Below are 12,856 nucleotides of genomic sequence, written 5' to 3'. Positions count from 1 at the left end.
CAGGCCAGATGATTTAGAATGACCTTGCTTTGCTGTTCGTATGGCCAGCACCTTCTCTGTACAAATCATTTTGTTTTGTTTTTTTTCTTTTCTTTCCTTTCCTTTCCTTTCCTTTTCTTTCCTTTCCCCTTTCTTTCTTTCTCTCTTTCTTTCTTTCTTTCTTTCTTTCTTTCTTTCTTTCTTTCTTTCTTTCTTTCTTTCTTTCTTTTTCTTTCTTTCTTTCTTTTCTTTCTTTCTCTCTTTCTCTCTCTCTCTCTCTTCCTTCCTTCCTTCTTTCTTTGTTTCTTTTTCTTTCTTTCTTTTTCTTTTTGTTGAGCTGATCACAGTTCATCACAGTTCTGGTTTATTTCTACTCTTGTACCCAGACACTGGAAAAAAACATATTCTCTGCTTTTATGTCCTAAAAATCCTTACGATGTTGTTACCTTTGCATCTCAAAGTGCCCTCGGTTCAAGGTTCACATCTTAAACGCTTGGTTTGCAGTGGAATAATCTTCAGAAGTGGGGCTTTGCGAAAATGATGGGATCCGGATCATAGGGCTCTGACTTCATCAGCGAATCAATCTGCTGGTGAGTTTATAATCTGCTGGAGATGATGGATGGAGGTAATAATACATTAGGAGGAGATGGATGGAAATTCAGGAATTGGGATGTACTTGAAAGGAGGTGGGTTGTTGGAGGCACGCCCTCAAGGTCTATGACTTGTCCTTGGTTTCTTGTTTTATAACTGCTGCTTCCCAACTGCTAGGAGTTAAGTGGCTCAGTTTCTCTACACAGTCTTTACCATGAAGTTTTGCTCTATCTCTGGTCTGGAAGCAACCAAGGCAAGTGACCCTGGAGCAAAATCTTTGCCACCCTGAACCAAAGTAAACCTTTCCTTTCTTAAGTTGATTTTCTCGGGAATTCTGTTACAGGCATGGAAACAATGTATTCTGATGAATGCCTTGTGAAACCTCTCTTGACAATTTGGTTGATTAGTCTTTGCTTCTAGTATATTTGGCTAAACTAGATTAGGAAGAAGAATGTGTAAATGTTAAATGTCCTCCTTGTGTTGATGCCATGAAAGGATCAAGCAGCAAAAGGAAGTCACGAGCCAGAATTTTCTAGAATCCTGAATTCAGTATGGCTGATTGGTGTGCCAGTCAAGAAATCCTCTCTACTCCCCGTGTATAGCTTTGGTTATTACCGTTATGCTTGAGAGATTCACCTGAGCTGTTTTGTGTAACGGTCACTTTTTCAGAATAGCAAGCCTTGAGATGCAAAAGAGGCTTTAGGCTTTGGATTTATGAACAGTGTTCAGACTGTTAAAGACCTGGGGACTTTCGAAGTTGGACAAACCGTATTTTTCACTATGAGATGGTCATGAGCCTGTGGGGCCAGGAATGGATTGTTACATTTTAAATGAGAAATGACCCCTGTTAGCTCATGTATTTGAACATTTGATCTCCAGGGAGTGCTATTGTTTAGGAAGTGGGTGATGGAAATTTTAGGAGGTGGAGTCTGGAGAAAGTATTTCATTAGGGGTGGGTTTTGAGATTTTATTGATTTGTTCCATGTCCAGTAGGGCACCTTGGGTTTCCTGTGTGTAATAGAAGATGTGGTCTCTCAGCTTCCTGAGATGGCTGTTTGCTGCCATTTTCCAAAATAATCTCTTTCTTTCATAACTTGCTTTTGGTAATGGTATTTTATCACAGCAACAAAATTAACTCATACTGTGAGACATAAAATATGCAAATTTCAATGCATGCCAGCAGACATCTGAAAACATCATTGGAACAGGGTTATTTGTTTTTGTGGGTCTTTTTTGTTGTTGTTGCTTTGTTTTCCATTAGTAAGCAGCATAGAAAATTTTCAGGGGCTATAGTGTCAACAATTTGTGTGCCAAAGGCTTTAAGTTCAGTTATTCTGGAAGCTTCCAGGTAGAATATTTTGGTATTGTGTCATCTGATAATGACGGTGAGTTCCTTTTCATATGTTTGTTGTCTGTGTAGATATATTCTTGTGGAACTATAGCAAGCAACTCATCCATTTCTCTGTATAACCGTCTGCTTTTTTTGTGTTGTTTGGACCAAGAACATTGATTTAAGTTGATAAATCCACGTATTAGTGATAAATCATATACAGGGGAAACTTTTTACTCTTTGGAAATCTTCTATTTTTCATTTTCATTAGCATTTGAGTATTAAGATATGACCTTGTCAGTTTTAGTGATAGGTCTAAAATACAATGGCTCAAAGGAGATAGAAACTTTACATTCTCCTGGCATACTCTCTAAACAGCTGAGATATCAAGTACTTCAGCTGTGCTGGACTGATGTACAGCTTCACTCCGAGTATGAGATCTTAAGGTCATGCTCTTCTCCCGAAGACAGTGTCTCCCTGTTCCACACCCAGGCTTGATGTGAGAGGGAAGAAGCCAGGGGCTGCTTGGCCTGTGTGGAGAGGTGTGAAGGTTATACACTTAACCCACACCTCATTAATTAAGTCCTTGCCTTTCAGCTGAGCCTCAATTACTAAGGGGATGAGAAAATATACTCTCAAAGTAGTGCTTATTTTGCCCAGCTAAAATTTTCCAGTGTAGTAGAAGAAGAGGAAGAGATGGATCATGTCTTCCCCAGGGGGGTGGAATACCCAGGGGAACCCCTACCGGCTCAGAGGAGAAGGGGAGGGAAGTTGAGGGGGAAGGATTGTAAGAGGGAATGACTGGGAGGGGAGCAGTGAATGGAATGTAAAGTGAATAAGTAAAAAACTAAATTAAAAAAAGTGAGTTAAAGCAAAACAACTCATTCTAGCATGTCACAATCTAGATGCACTTATTTGGTACTTTTATGCTAAGAGTGATAGCTCTTTGTTTACTATATTTAAATAATTATATTTGTAAAAAATATTAGCCCTCTCATGATTCATAGTTTTACTTATTGAACAAACTTGTCTGGTCATATACCATCACATTTAAAAGCTGGTATTTCCTCAGAAGTTTGTGGATTTGTTTTAAATTAGTAACTACATACAGTATGACAAGATTGGCAAAATATACTAAATAGCTGATGTTTACTGGAATAACAATTCAGATTTTCAATGAAATAAAGTTTCCCCTGTTGGGGAAAACATTAAAAAGGAACGACGGGCACAGTTGGGCCACATGGCACCAGCAGGGTGTTCTCATGTTGGCAGACTCTGGCCTGGTAGTTCCCAAAACGGCACCAAGCAATTCGCTAAGTTCCCATTGGCAGGTCACTATCTCGACAGCCCCATGCTTCAAAACCCCCATGGCCTTTGTGGTGCACATCAGGCAAACCCACACTTTGCCAACTGTCCCTTTCTCTCTGGAACCCCGACGAGTCACCATGAGAAGGAAAACACCACACAAACTTAGTTCAGAAGCAAGGATAACTCAAACTCTGGGCACAACAACTAGAATCCTAATCTTGTAAGCCATATTAAATCTAATTCCTCTGGTGGAGAATCCTGGCGTATCCGCCAGGAAACTGGGAGACACTAGCAGCTACAATACATTTTGCCTTTTCGATATCTGGAATCCAAAAACCCTTAGCTCTCTCCTGCTTCTTCTCGCCCTCCAATCAACCCGGAAGTCCTGCCTCCATTCAACCCGGAAGTCCTGCCTCCATTCAACCCGGAAGTCCTGCCTACTCCCCCAATGATTGATCTCTTTATTCATTTGGGGAGGTTCAGAAGTAGTCACCTGAATACATGACTTATTCCTCATTCCAGACAGCCCCTCCAAGGAGAGCAGAATTAACATCAAAATGCTGGCATCACAGAGCTATCCACAACCCCCCCAGCCCCCGTGAATACCCAGTCATTGTATTTGCATCTTTCTATATATTTATTGCACGTGTTCTCAAAGCAGTGCCTCCTAAGCAGAGGGGGTCACACTTCTGCTATGCCTATTATTTGATGATGATAATTCTAGACAAATAATCAAGGTATTGCCTTCTTTCTTTGTTTCCTAATTTATGGTGTCTCCCAGTACTTCTGTAATGAATACACAATAAGAGAAAAGCTCTGTGCAAGCCATTGTGAGGTTTTACCTGGTCCAAAGAAATGCTCTTTTGCCCTTTAGCAATTTAGGAACTAAGTAGGGTGACAGCCATCCCAATTCCCAACCCATATGCCAAGGGAGAGAGCTGTCATATGGCTATATAATGAGGCTCACTCTGGAGGTCCTCTCCTCTGCAAGCAAGGAGAACCGTGGCCTGCTCCTGCTTTACACATATTAGATTTGCTGTCTGGAAATGTTGTGCCATCTGGAAGCTTGTGGGGGTGGGCCAAGAAGACCACTGGTGGATTTCCAGGCAGCTGGGTAGCCATGCTGTGTGGTCATAAGGAGCACCGTAACAAAGACCTGACTACATATAGAATTTGGGACGGGAAAGGGACCTTCTGAATATGGGATGAAACCCACGGAATAGAAGACACAGTAGGAGTGAAGAAACACACAGCTATGTGGAGTGGAGGGCCAAAGGAGAGTCGGAGAGGATGGATCTGAGTGGGTGATTGACAGTAGATGATCATAGTTAGCTTTTGTCAATTCACCACAAACTTACACATACCTGGAAAGAAGTCTCACTGGAGGAATTGCTTCCATCGGATTGGCCTGAGGAACATTTTTGTGATTGCTACATGATGAGGGAGGGTCCCATCCCCGCCCATTGCAGGAGGCACCACATCGCGATAGGTGGGCTAGGTAAAAGGTTACTGAGCAAACCAGTGAGCCTTGTTCACAGTCTCTGCTTCAGTTCTTGCCCTGGCTGCCCTTGATGATAAACTGTGATCCATAAGCCAAATCAAATACTTTCCTCCCTGAATTGCTTCCAGTCTGGCTTTTATTATGGCAACAGGGCAACAGAAAATTAAGTTAGGAGAGTGGGCAGGGGTGAGCCTGTGAGAGTGACTTGACTTGACATAAGAACACTTGCAAGAAGGGAGGAGAGAAAGCTATAGAAGGGATCATTCAGAAGAATCAAGAAGTGCAAAGGCTTTAGCACAGCAGTGAGCAAGGAGGCCTGGGCCTGGAACAAAGAGCTAACATGGGAGAACAGTAAATGGATGGAAGACCAACAAAGGTGGGGCTAAAGCATGCTGGGATATGTAGTTTTCAGGAAGCGCTTTAGTTGTAGCTTTTTTTTTTTTAAATAATGAATCAACGGGGTGGCATCAGAACATTCCAAGAATTCCATGTAGAATATACTCATAGATTCAAATAATAATCAAAAGAACAGAGCAGGTATAACAGATATCATACAGTTGGTAACAAGGCCTCAGGCATGGACAGGAGCTTAGTTAAATGCTTTGAACATCTTTGGGAGGATGATCTGTATGTCACTTACAGTGGCCAACACAATCACACCACACTTAAGGTAACTGTACTACTCCTACTCAGAGGAGGCATCAACAGGTGTTGTGTTATCAGTTTCCTGCAATAAAATCCAGTAAGGAGGGGTTACGGGGTCCTCATCCTATCAGTCACCAACTCCAGTGAATGGAGTTTGGGTCCTCATGGATACACTTAAAAGGAGGAAAGAGGATGAAATGATAAAGTGACTCCTGTGGGAATGAGGCAGAGACTTAGGATTGCTGGGAGGGCAGATGACAGTTGTGAAGAAACTTTAAGGAGTAGACGATCGAATGTGTACAATGGGAACTAGCGGAGTCACACACGGCACAAAGAAAAGCTGAGGGGGTAATTGGCAGAGAAAGGAGTAAGATCAGGAGATTCTGACATCATTGGAGCATCACCAATTGGCAAGAGACTGAATAAATGATGTGAAGACAGGGCAGGGGAGATAGCTCTGTAGGTTTGGCCTGGCTTGCACCAAGTCTTGGATGTTGTCCCCAACACTATATAAACCAGGGGAGTGGTGAATGCCAGTAATCCTATCACTTGGAAGGTAGAGGAAGGAGGATCAGGAGTTCAAAGTCACTTTTAGTTTCTACAGTGAGTTCAAGGCCAGCTTAGGATACAGGGGACTCTGTCTCAACAACAAACAACAATATAAACACAAGAAAGGTCGGTAAGAGCCCCTTGCTGATCATAGCACCCCTACCTAGTTAAGAGCTTGTGGCTCTTAATTCTTCAGAGGTACTATCATGCCTCAAGACTATAATTTCATTACAACACCCTCTCCTTCCCCGTTCTCCCCCTATACCTTCCCATAACCCCCTCCCCGATCTCCTTCAAATTCATGGCCTTTTTCTTCTACTAATTGTTATTGTTTGCATATCTGTATGTATAGATAACATATATTCCTAAATATAGGCTGCCTGCTCTCTATATTGCTGCCTGTATGCCTGTTTTCAGGGCTGACTTTGGCACCGACAAACAACGGCTGTGTTCTTTCCTAGGGAGGACCACCCCTCCCACTGGCAGCGGGTTCTCACCTCTGTTCCTTCTTGGAAACAGCCTGCTACCTTAAGTTGATATTATTTTCCCTGGACATTTGCTTATTACAAAAACAGAAACAAACAAACAAACAAACAAACAAACAAGAACATCTATCTCACTTTGTCTTTTAAAGGAATTATTCTTAGGGAGGAAAATGTCTAAACTTTGTATAGTTCAATCACAGGTAAGAAGCCCAGTGGTAAATATTTTAGGCTCTGTAGGACATACATCTCCATGGCTGCTACCCAGATCTGCTACTATAATGCAAAAGTAGCCACAGTATTCAAGTAAACGTGGCTGTGCTCCCGAAAATCTGTATTTACAAAAACAGTAGGCTAGATTTGGCCTTTGTATCATGGCTGGCTAATTCTAGCTTTTATTACCATCTGCCTTTGTTGAAGACTGGTTTTTAACTTTAACTATTTATTTGAAAGAATTCATTTTTTTGTTTCAATTATGTATATAACATTTAAGTCTAATTAACATGAAATTTTCTTAAACATTAAAATCAACAAGTTAAATGCTTTCTTCCTTTCTTTGGTCCTTTTAAAATTTTCTTTTTCCATTCCTAATTTCAGTCTGTGGTGGATGGGTAGGATGGATGTAGGTAATGTTAAAGATTTTAATTGTCTACTTTCTTCTCCCTGAAGAGAATAAAAATCAACATTCTTGTGTTATTTTTATGGTACAGTGGCTTTGTCATTGCTAGTTTACCATGGCCAATGCAATGAAAAAGTGAAAATTAATTTCCTATCGTTTGACTCAAAGTGTCCCCGTGCCTCAATACAGTGCTAAAGCAAAGCTGTAAAGTTAATGGGATATTGTAATCTATAAGATGCTCTTTTGTTTCAGAAACAAAATTGGCTCGTCCTCTATGGTTTGAGAGCCTTATGGTGACCATACCAACTAGACAGAGACGGAGCAACATGGTCCTGTTTTACCGAGAGGAGAAATCTCTACTGGAATACTCAGACCTCTTTTCCCTGTCAGCTTAATGCTCAGGTGAGCAAATGCTCTTGCTTCTACATCTTGAATGCAAAGACACATTTTTTAAAAGAGCAGCATTTATTTGGTGTCTGTCATGGGGGAGGTTAAAATCTTGTCGGCCCACCGGTGTCCTCCAGTTTGGATGATAGCCGCCATCACTAGTGAGCCCCTCCACAGAGCCAGGGTGAACTTTATTGGTAAACCGCTCGACTGAGTCCCCGGCGTTTCACCTCCATTTCACACTTGCATCTGCCGCCATATTTTAAAGCTTTATTTCATCAACTTTGACAAAGGCAAAGACTCTGGTGCCATCTGCGCTTGCTCTACCGCACTGAGGAAAGACTTTCCTAGGACCAGGTCCACTGGCTTTCTGTCCTAGAAATAAAGGCTACATTTCCATCTTTGATTTCTTTTTTTAAATTTTAGTAGCAAACAAACAAATAAGCAAACAAAAATAACACCACCATCACCACCACAAAAAAAAAAAAATCAAACATTTCTCTTTCTTGTATAATCTGCATTTAGGAGACAGAAATTACACCGAGTTATGTTCTCCTATGCAGCAGAAGGGGGAAGGAATGCTTCTAGCAAGCTTCACCAAGGGAGACGGGTAGTGAGCGTCTTTCAGGCGTTCCCAGGCTCACCCCAATTTGTGGAGACAGCCCTGGTACTGTGGCATTTTCTGATGACAACAGCTCCCGGTGCAGCTGTACCAAGGCTGCCGCTGATATATCCATTAAAAAGAGAAGCATGTAAAATCCAGATTTGAAATTCAATAAGGAATTCAGAGGAAAGTCTTGCTTTCAGGCCATCTCCTGGCTAAATGAATAAATGAATAGGGAAACTATTGCATACACACAAAAAAATGTCAAAAGCAACCAAAGGAAGCTTTGCTCACTAATGTTTGAAAATAGCTCCGTCTGGAAAGGTATGCTTTTAGACTAAGAAAGCAGAAGGAAAAAAAAAAAGCCTAATTAGACAAGAAGTAACCGTGAACAAACATGTTAGCAGAACCAATAACTGGAACTGATCAGCTATTTCTCTAATTGTGCCAGCTGGACAGCTATGATGCGCTTAACAGAGCATAATTACTAATTTCTATTCCATACCCCAACCCTTTTCTTTCCTCTCCCTTTTGCAGAAATACCCAGGCATATGCCACTCTTAATAAAATAATAACATTCTGTAAAGGTAAAAAGTGAGTGGGAAAAACAGAGCCTATGTAAGATGACGCTGTGTGAATGACAGGAGGAGGTCGAGTGAGCACAATCCGCCAGTTGTGTTAATAAGATTTTGAGCAATCAAGGAAATGTGTTACGATCTTTAATTTAAAGGCTATTATGTGCTCTCTGGGCTAAGGCCTGCTTCGCTACTAAAAGGACAACTTACATCACTGTGTTAGCACGGGCTTCGTATTCACGGTCTTTCTCACGTGTAGAGGTATGGTTCATTTCAGCTCGAAGCACTGTGTCTCCTATGATGTGAAGTCGTGCAATCTAGTTGTCTGGCGCTGTTCAGGGAAATTAAAATGGACTACGAGTTGGGCACATGAAAGGACTAGAGACGAGAAAGTTTTCCTAGTTAATTCAAAGGAGGGACAATTCCTGATTCAATTGATTTGTACACTCCCCCTCCCACCCCTCAAATGACAGCTAAACAAAGATTTGTAAGCATGTAATAGTCTGGAGAGGCCAGTGTTTAAAGTCCAAGTTTAGCTGTGTATAACCAAAGAAAGCTTATCATTTCTGACATGCTGCTGTGGGAAACAGGCCCCTTCAGGGTACTTGTCACTGGGAAAAGTGACATGTTAAAGGAAATATGAACATAAAGACTGAAAGGCACACCAGAAAATACTAGATCTATAAGGTAAGGATTTACTAAAAGATTTGGTTATTCAGAACTTAAAGGGTTTTTGTTTTGTTTTGTTTTGTTTTTTTGTTTGTTTGTTTGTTTTGTTTTTTTGTTGTTGTTATTTGGTTTGGTTGCTTTTTGCTTTTGTTTGTTTGTTTGTTTTTGCAGATAAGGTTTCTCTGTCCTGTTGTCCTGGAACTCACCCTGTAGACCAGACTGGCTTTGAACTCACAGAGATCTGCCTGTCTCTGTCTCTTTTTGTGTTGGGATCAAGGCATGTTCCACTCCTGCCCGGCGACAAAGTTGTATTTTGCTAAGAGGAAAATGTTTCTTCAATTTATTTTGTACAGAATGAAAGGACTTATAATAATAAAGGCTTAGGTATGTTTCCTCCTAGATATAAAGAATTTGTAGGAAAATTGACAGAAAAATAACATTTTAAGCAACAAAGGGTCTTAGGTCCATGGTTTTGTTTGCTTTTATGTTTCTTTCCTTTTTCCTCTTTTCTTTTTCACCTCCTGGGTAACGGGATTACCGCGGTGTAGTGGTACCAGGTAGTGACCCAATGTAGGAATAGCTCAGGCTTTGCGCATGCTAGATAAGCATTCCCCCGACGGAGCTGCATCCCTGGCTTTTGGGTCCATTTTGCTTTAATCTTTGTGAGTTCCATGGTTCTACAGTGACATCTGCTTTACTGGACAGTGGGAAGACTGAAAATGTGTGGGAATATGGGGTTCCTGGGTTCTACCAGCTCCAGGAAAACAAGTGATTCCTTTTTCTTCCATGATGCTGTAGAAAGAGAATCCTTACACCATCTATCGTCACCACCAACAATATACTTAAACACTGTTGGGTTTAGCTAAGCCCAGTGTAATTTAACGCATGTTTTTACTGAGCAGGTTCTATGGCCCAACCTATTGGAAGGCAGGTATCTTTAGAGAACCTCCCTTCTAGTTCTAGGGGCTATCCATTGTGGGTTTCCTTCATTTGCAGTTCTGTAGCTGCAAAATTAACCCAAGATATCTACTTGAGGTCACTAGCAAGTCTGACTTGGATGATTTGAATGGGAATGGAGTAGAACCCACTTTTACATCCTTAATTTGTGTTGTGTTCTGACTTTGACCAGGTATTGAATATCTCTCGAGCTTCATGACCCCCACGAGATCATGAGGAATTTAATATTTAATTATGTCATTACATTTATTTTGGGGGATGCAAAAAGTAGACTCAGTCTTCTCCAGTAATTAGTGGCTCTCCCACTTAACCAATCCCAAGAGGTCAGCCTTAAGCACAAATGAGCAACACGACAATCTCAGTAAAACATAGGAAGGAGGGAGAAGACACGAGAAGACAGAGAAAAGGGAAGGGGAAGGATGATGTCAACAAAGCACCCATGTATGAAACTCTCAAAATTAAATAAACTGTATTTGTCCCCTTCCCCCTTTTACATGTAGACATCTGATGTCCCCACTATCACTTGTTGAAAGGACATTCTTTCCTTTCCTTACTGAGTGGTCCTGACTCCCTTGTGAAAATGGATTTTACATGCACATGAGGGCTGGCCTTCGTTGCATTCCACTGACACATATGTTTAACTTTTTGGCAGTGTCCTACAGCTTTGATAACAGCATCTATGTGACAAATTTGAAGTCAGGAAGTAGGAACCCCATAGCACTGTTTTCAACAAGATGGTCTTGTTGATTGGGTCCCTGAGAATCTAATGGATGTTAGCATGAAATGCTCTGTTTTTATAAAAAACATCACTGGGATTTTGACAGCAATTAACATTGAATGAGAAGATCACCTTGGGCAGTACTGTCACCTTGGTGATATTGTCCCCTACTTCATGAACATGGGAGGTCTTGATATACATGTAGATAATGAAGTGGTTATAATGGCAATCAAATGGGTGTGTCCTTACCTCACATTTTGTGGGATAAGACACTAAAAATCTACTTTTAGTTACTATCCCAAGTAGAATATAAATTATTAACTTTCTGCCTCTGGGTTATTTTGCTTAGCATAGTGGCTTCCAATTTCATCCATTTCTCCTTTTTTTTTTGTGACAAATGATATATGATCATTCTGCAAAGCTGAATAATAATCTGTTCTATATATGTGCCGTACTTTGTCTGGTCATCTGTTGGTTGCTTCTGTATTGTAAAGTTTATGATTGGTGCTGCACTGAACATGGGTGTGCAGCTATCTAATGAACATGGGTATGCGGCTGTCTATCAGGTAGTGTCTTTCCTTTAGGTAAATGCCCCCAAAGGATTTCTGACTCATACAGTAGTTCCATTTTTTTTTAAATGTTTCTATACTTTTAGTTTCAACCTATTTGTGTTCTTAGATCTCCCGACTCTCTTACAGGCAGCCTACAGTTGGAGTCTATTTTCTCTAATATGGGGTATTTTCATTGCTTCATATTATACATAACTTCCTTTTCTATTTAGTTCACTTTTGTAGGAAAATACTTTAATTCTCTTATTTCTTCTTGTATACATTCAATACATATTTATCATGTTACTGTGGAGATAATATGCAATATCCTAAGGTTACAAGACCTTACCTGGAATCTTCACCATATTGGCTTTTGTGGTGCACAAAGTCACTGGTTCATTATAGAAACATCCTCATCTATTGATATAAAAAACTGGATTTCTATACATCATGTGCCCAATACCATCAACTGGTAATTTTAAGGCATCTGTTTCTTCAATAGAGAATTAAATATGGTATTATAAACTCTACATATAGAAATGCTATCTTCTATAACTACTGTGAAGGTTGTTTTTGACTGAAATTTGTCCCAACTCACCAAACCTTTTCTAGTGTGATTATTTTCTGAGTATGAGAAGGTATCTAGGTATCTCTTACATTCCTTTCTCGTTCTCTCTCTCTCTCTCTCTCTCTCTCTCTCTCTCTCTCTCTCCACATGCCTTTTGTGTAAACATTTTCTGAAGCCAGGAGCTTCTTCTCCATCCACCATTCATCCCCGTTCCCTGTCCGCACCACTGGAGTTACAGGCGCACGTGCAGCTCTGTTTAGCTTTTAAGGGGGTGATAGGGAATCCAACTCTGGTCCTTCTGCTTTCACAGCAGGTGTTCCTAACCAGTGAGCAATCCCACCAGCCCCTACCTCTGTTTCCCCCTTATTCATAGTGCTAGGAGTCAACCCAGGGCTCATAAATGCTAGGGAAGCCCTCTGTCTACGGCTGAGCTGGACTCTCCAGCCCGTTTCTCATATTTTTAGAATTACTAATTCCAGAGACTCAAAGATCTTTCTTACCCCCTTGCCTCACTTCTCTCTCACTGTGATAACATTTGACCCCCTGCTCTGCCCTCTGATTCTGAAGAAGGAAGGAAGGAGAGGGCCCTAGTCCTGGAAAGGCTTGATGTAGCAATGTAAGGGAATACCAGGACAGAAAAGTAGGAGGGGGTTGATTGGGGAATGGGCAGAGGGAAGAGGGCTTATGAGACTTATGGGAGAAGGGAACCGGGAAAGGGGAAATCATTTGGAATGTAAACGAAGAATATAGAAAATAATAAAAAAAATAATATGAACAATGTGTAATACTGTTTTGTATGGATAAACACATCTATAAAATTAGCTAT

The 12,856-nt window shown here is 40.9% G+C and overlaps 1 long non-coding RNA gene across 2 annotated transcripts in view; it reads left to right on the top strand.

Moving 5' to 3' along the window:
* The first annotated feature begins 425 nt into the window (after positions 1-425).
* LOC127692974 (uncharacterized) overlaps positions 426-12,856 on the top strand; it is a 62,432-nt gene continuing 50,001 nt past the window's right edge. For both annotated transcript variants that reach the window (XR_007979565.1, XR_007979564.1), the window contains exons 1-2: positions 426-569; positions 7,257-7,406. This is a non-coding gene — a long non-coding RNA (uncharacterized LOC127692974). The remainder of the gene's footprint in view (positions 570-7,256; positions 7,407-12,856) is intronic.

This window comes from Apodemus sylvaticus, chromosome 9 (genome assembly GCF_947179515.1).
Source record: "Apodemus sylvaticus chromosome 9, mApoSyl1.1, whole genome shotgun sequence".
Taxonomy (NCBI): domain Eukaryota; kingdom Metazoa; phylum Chordata; class Mammalia; order Rodentia; family Muridae; genus Apodemus; species Apodemus sylvaticus.
This window is presented reverse-complemented; position numbering and strand designations above follow the sequence as displayed.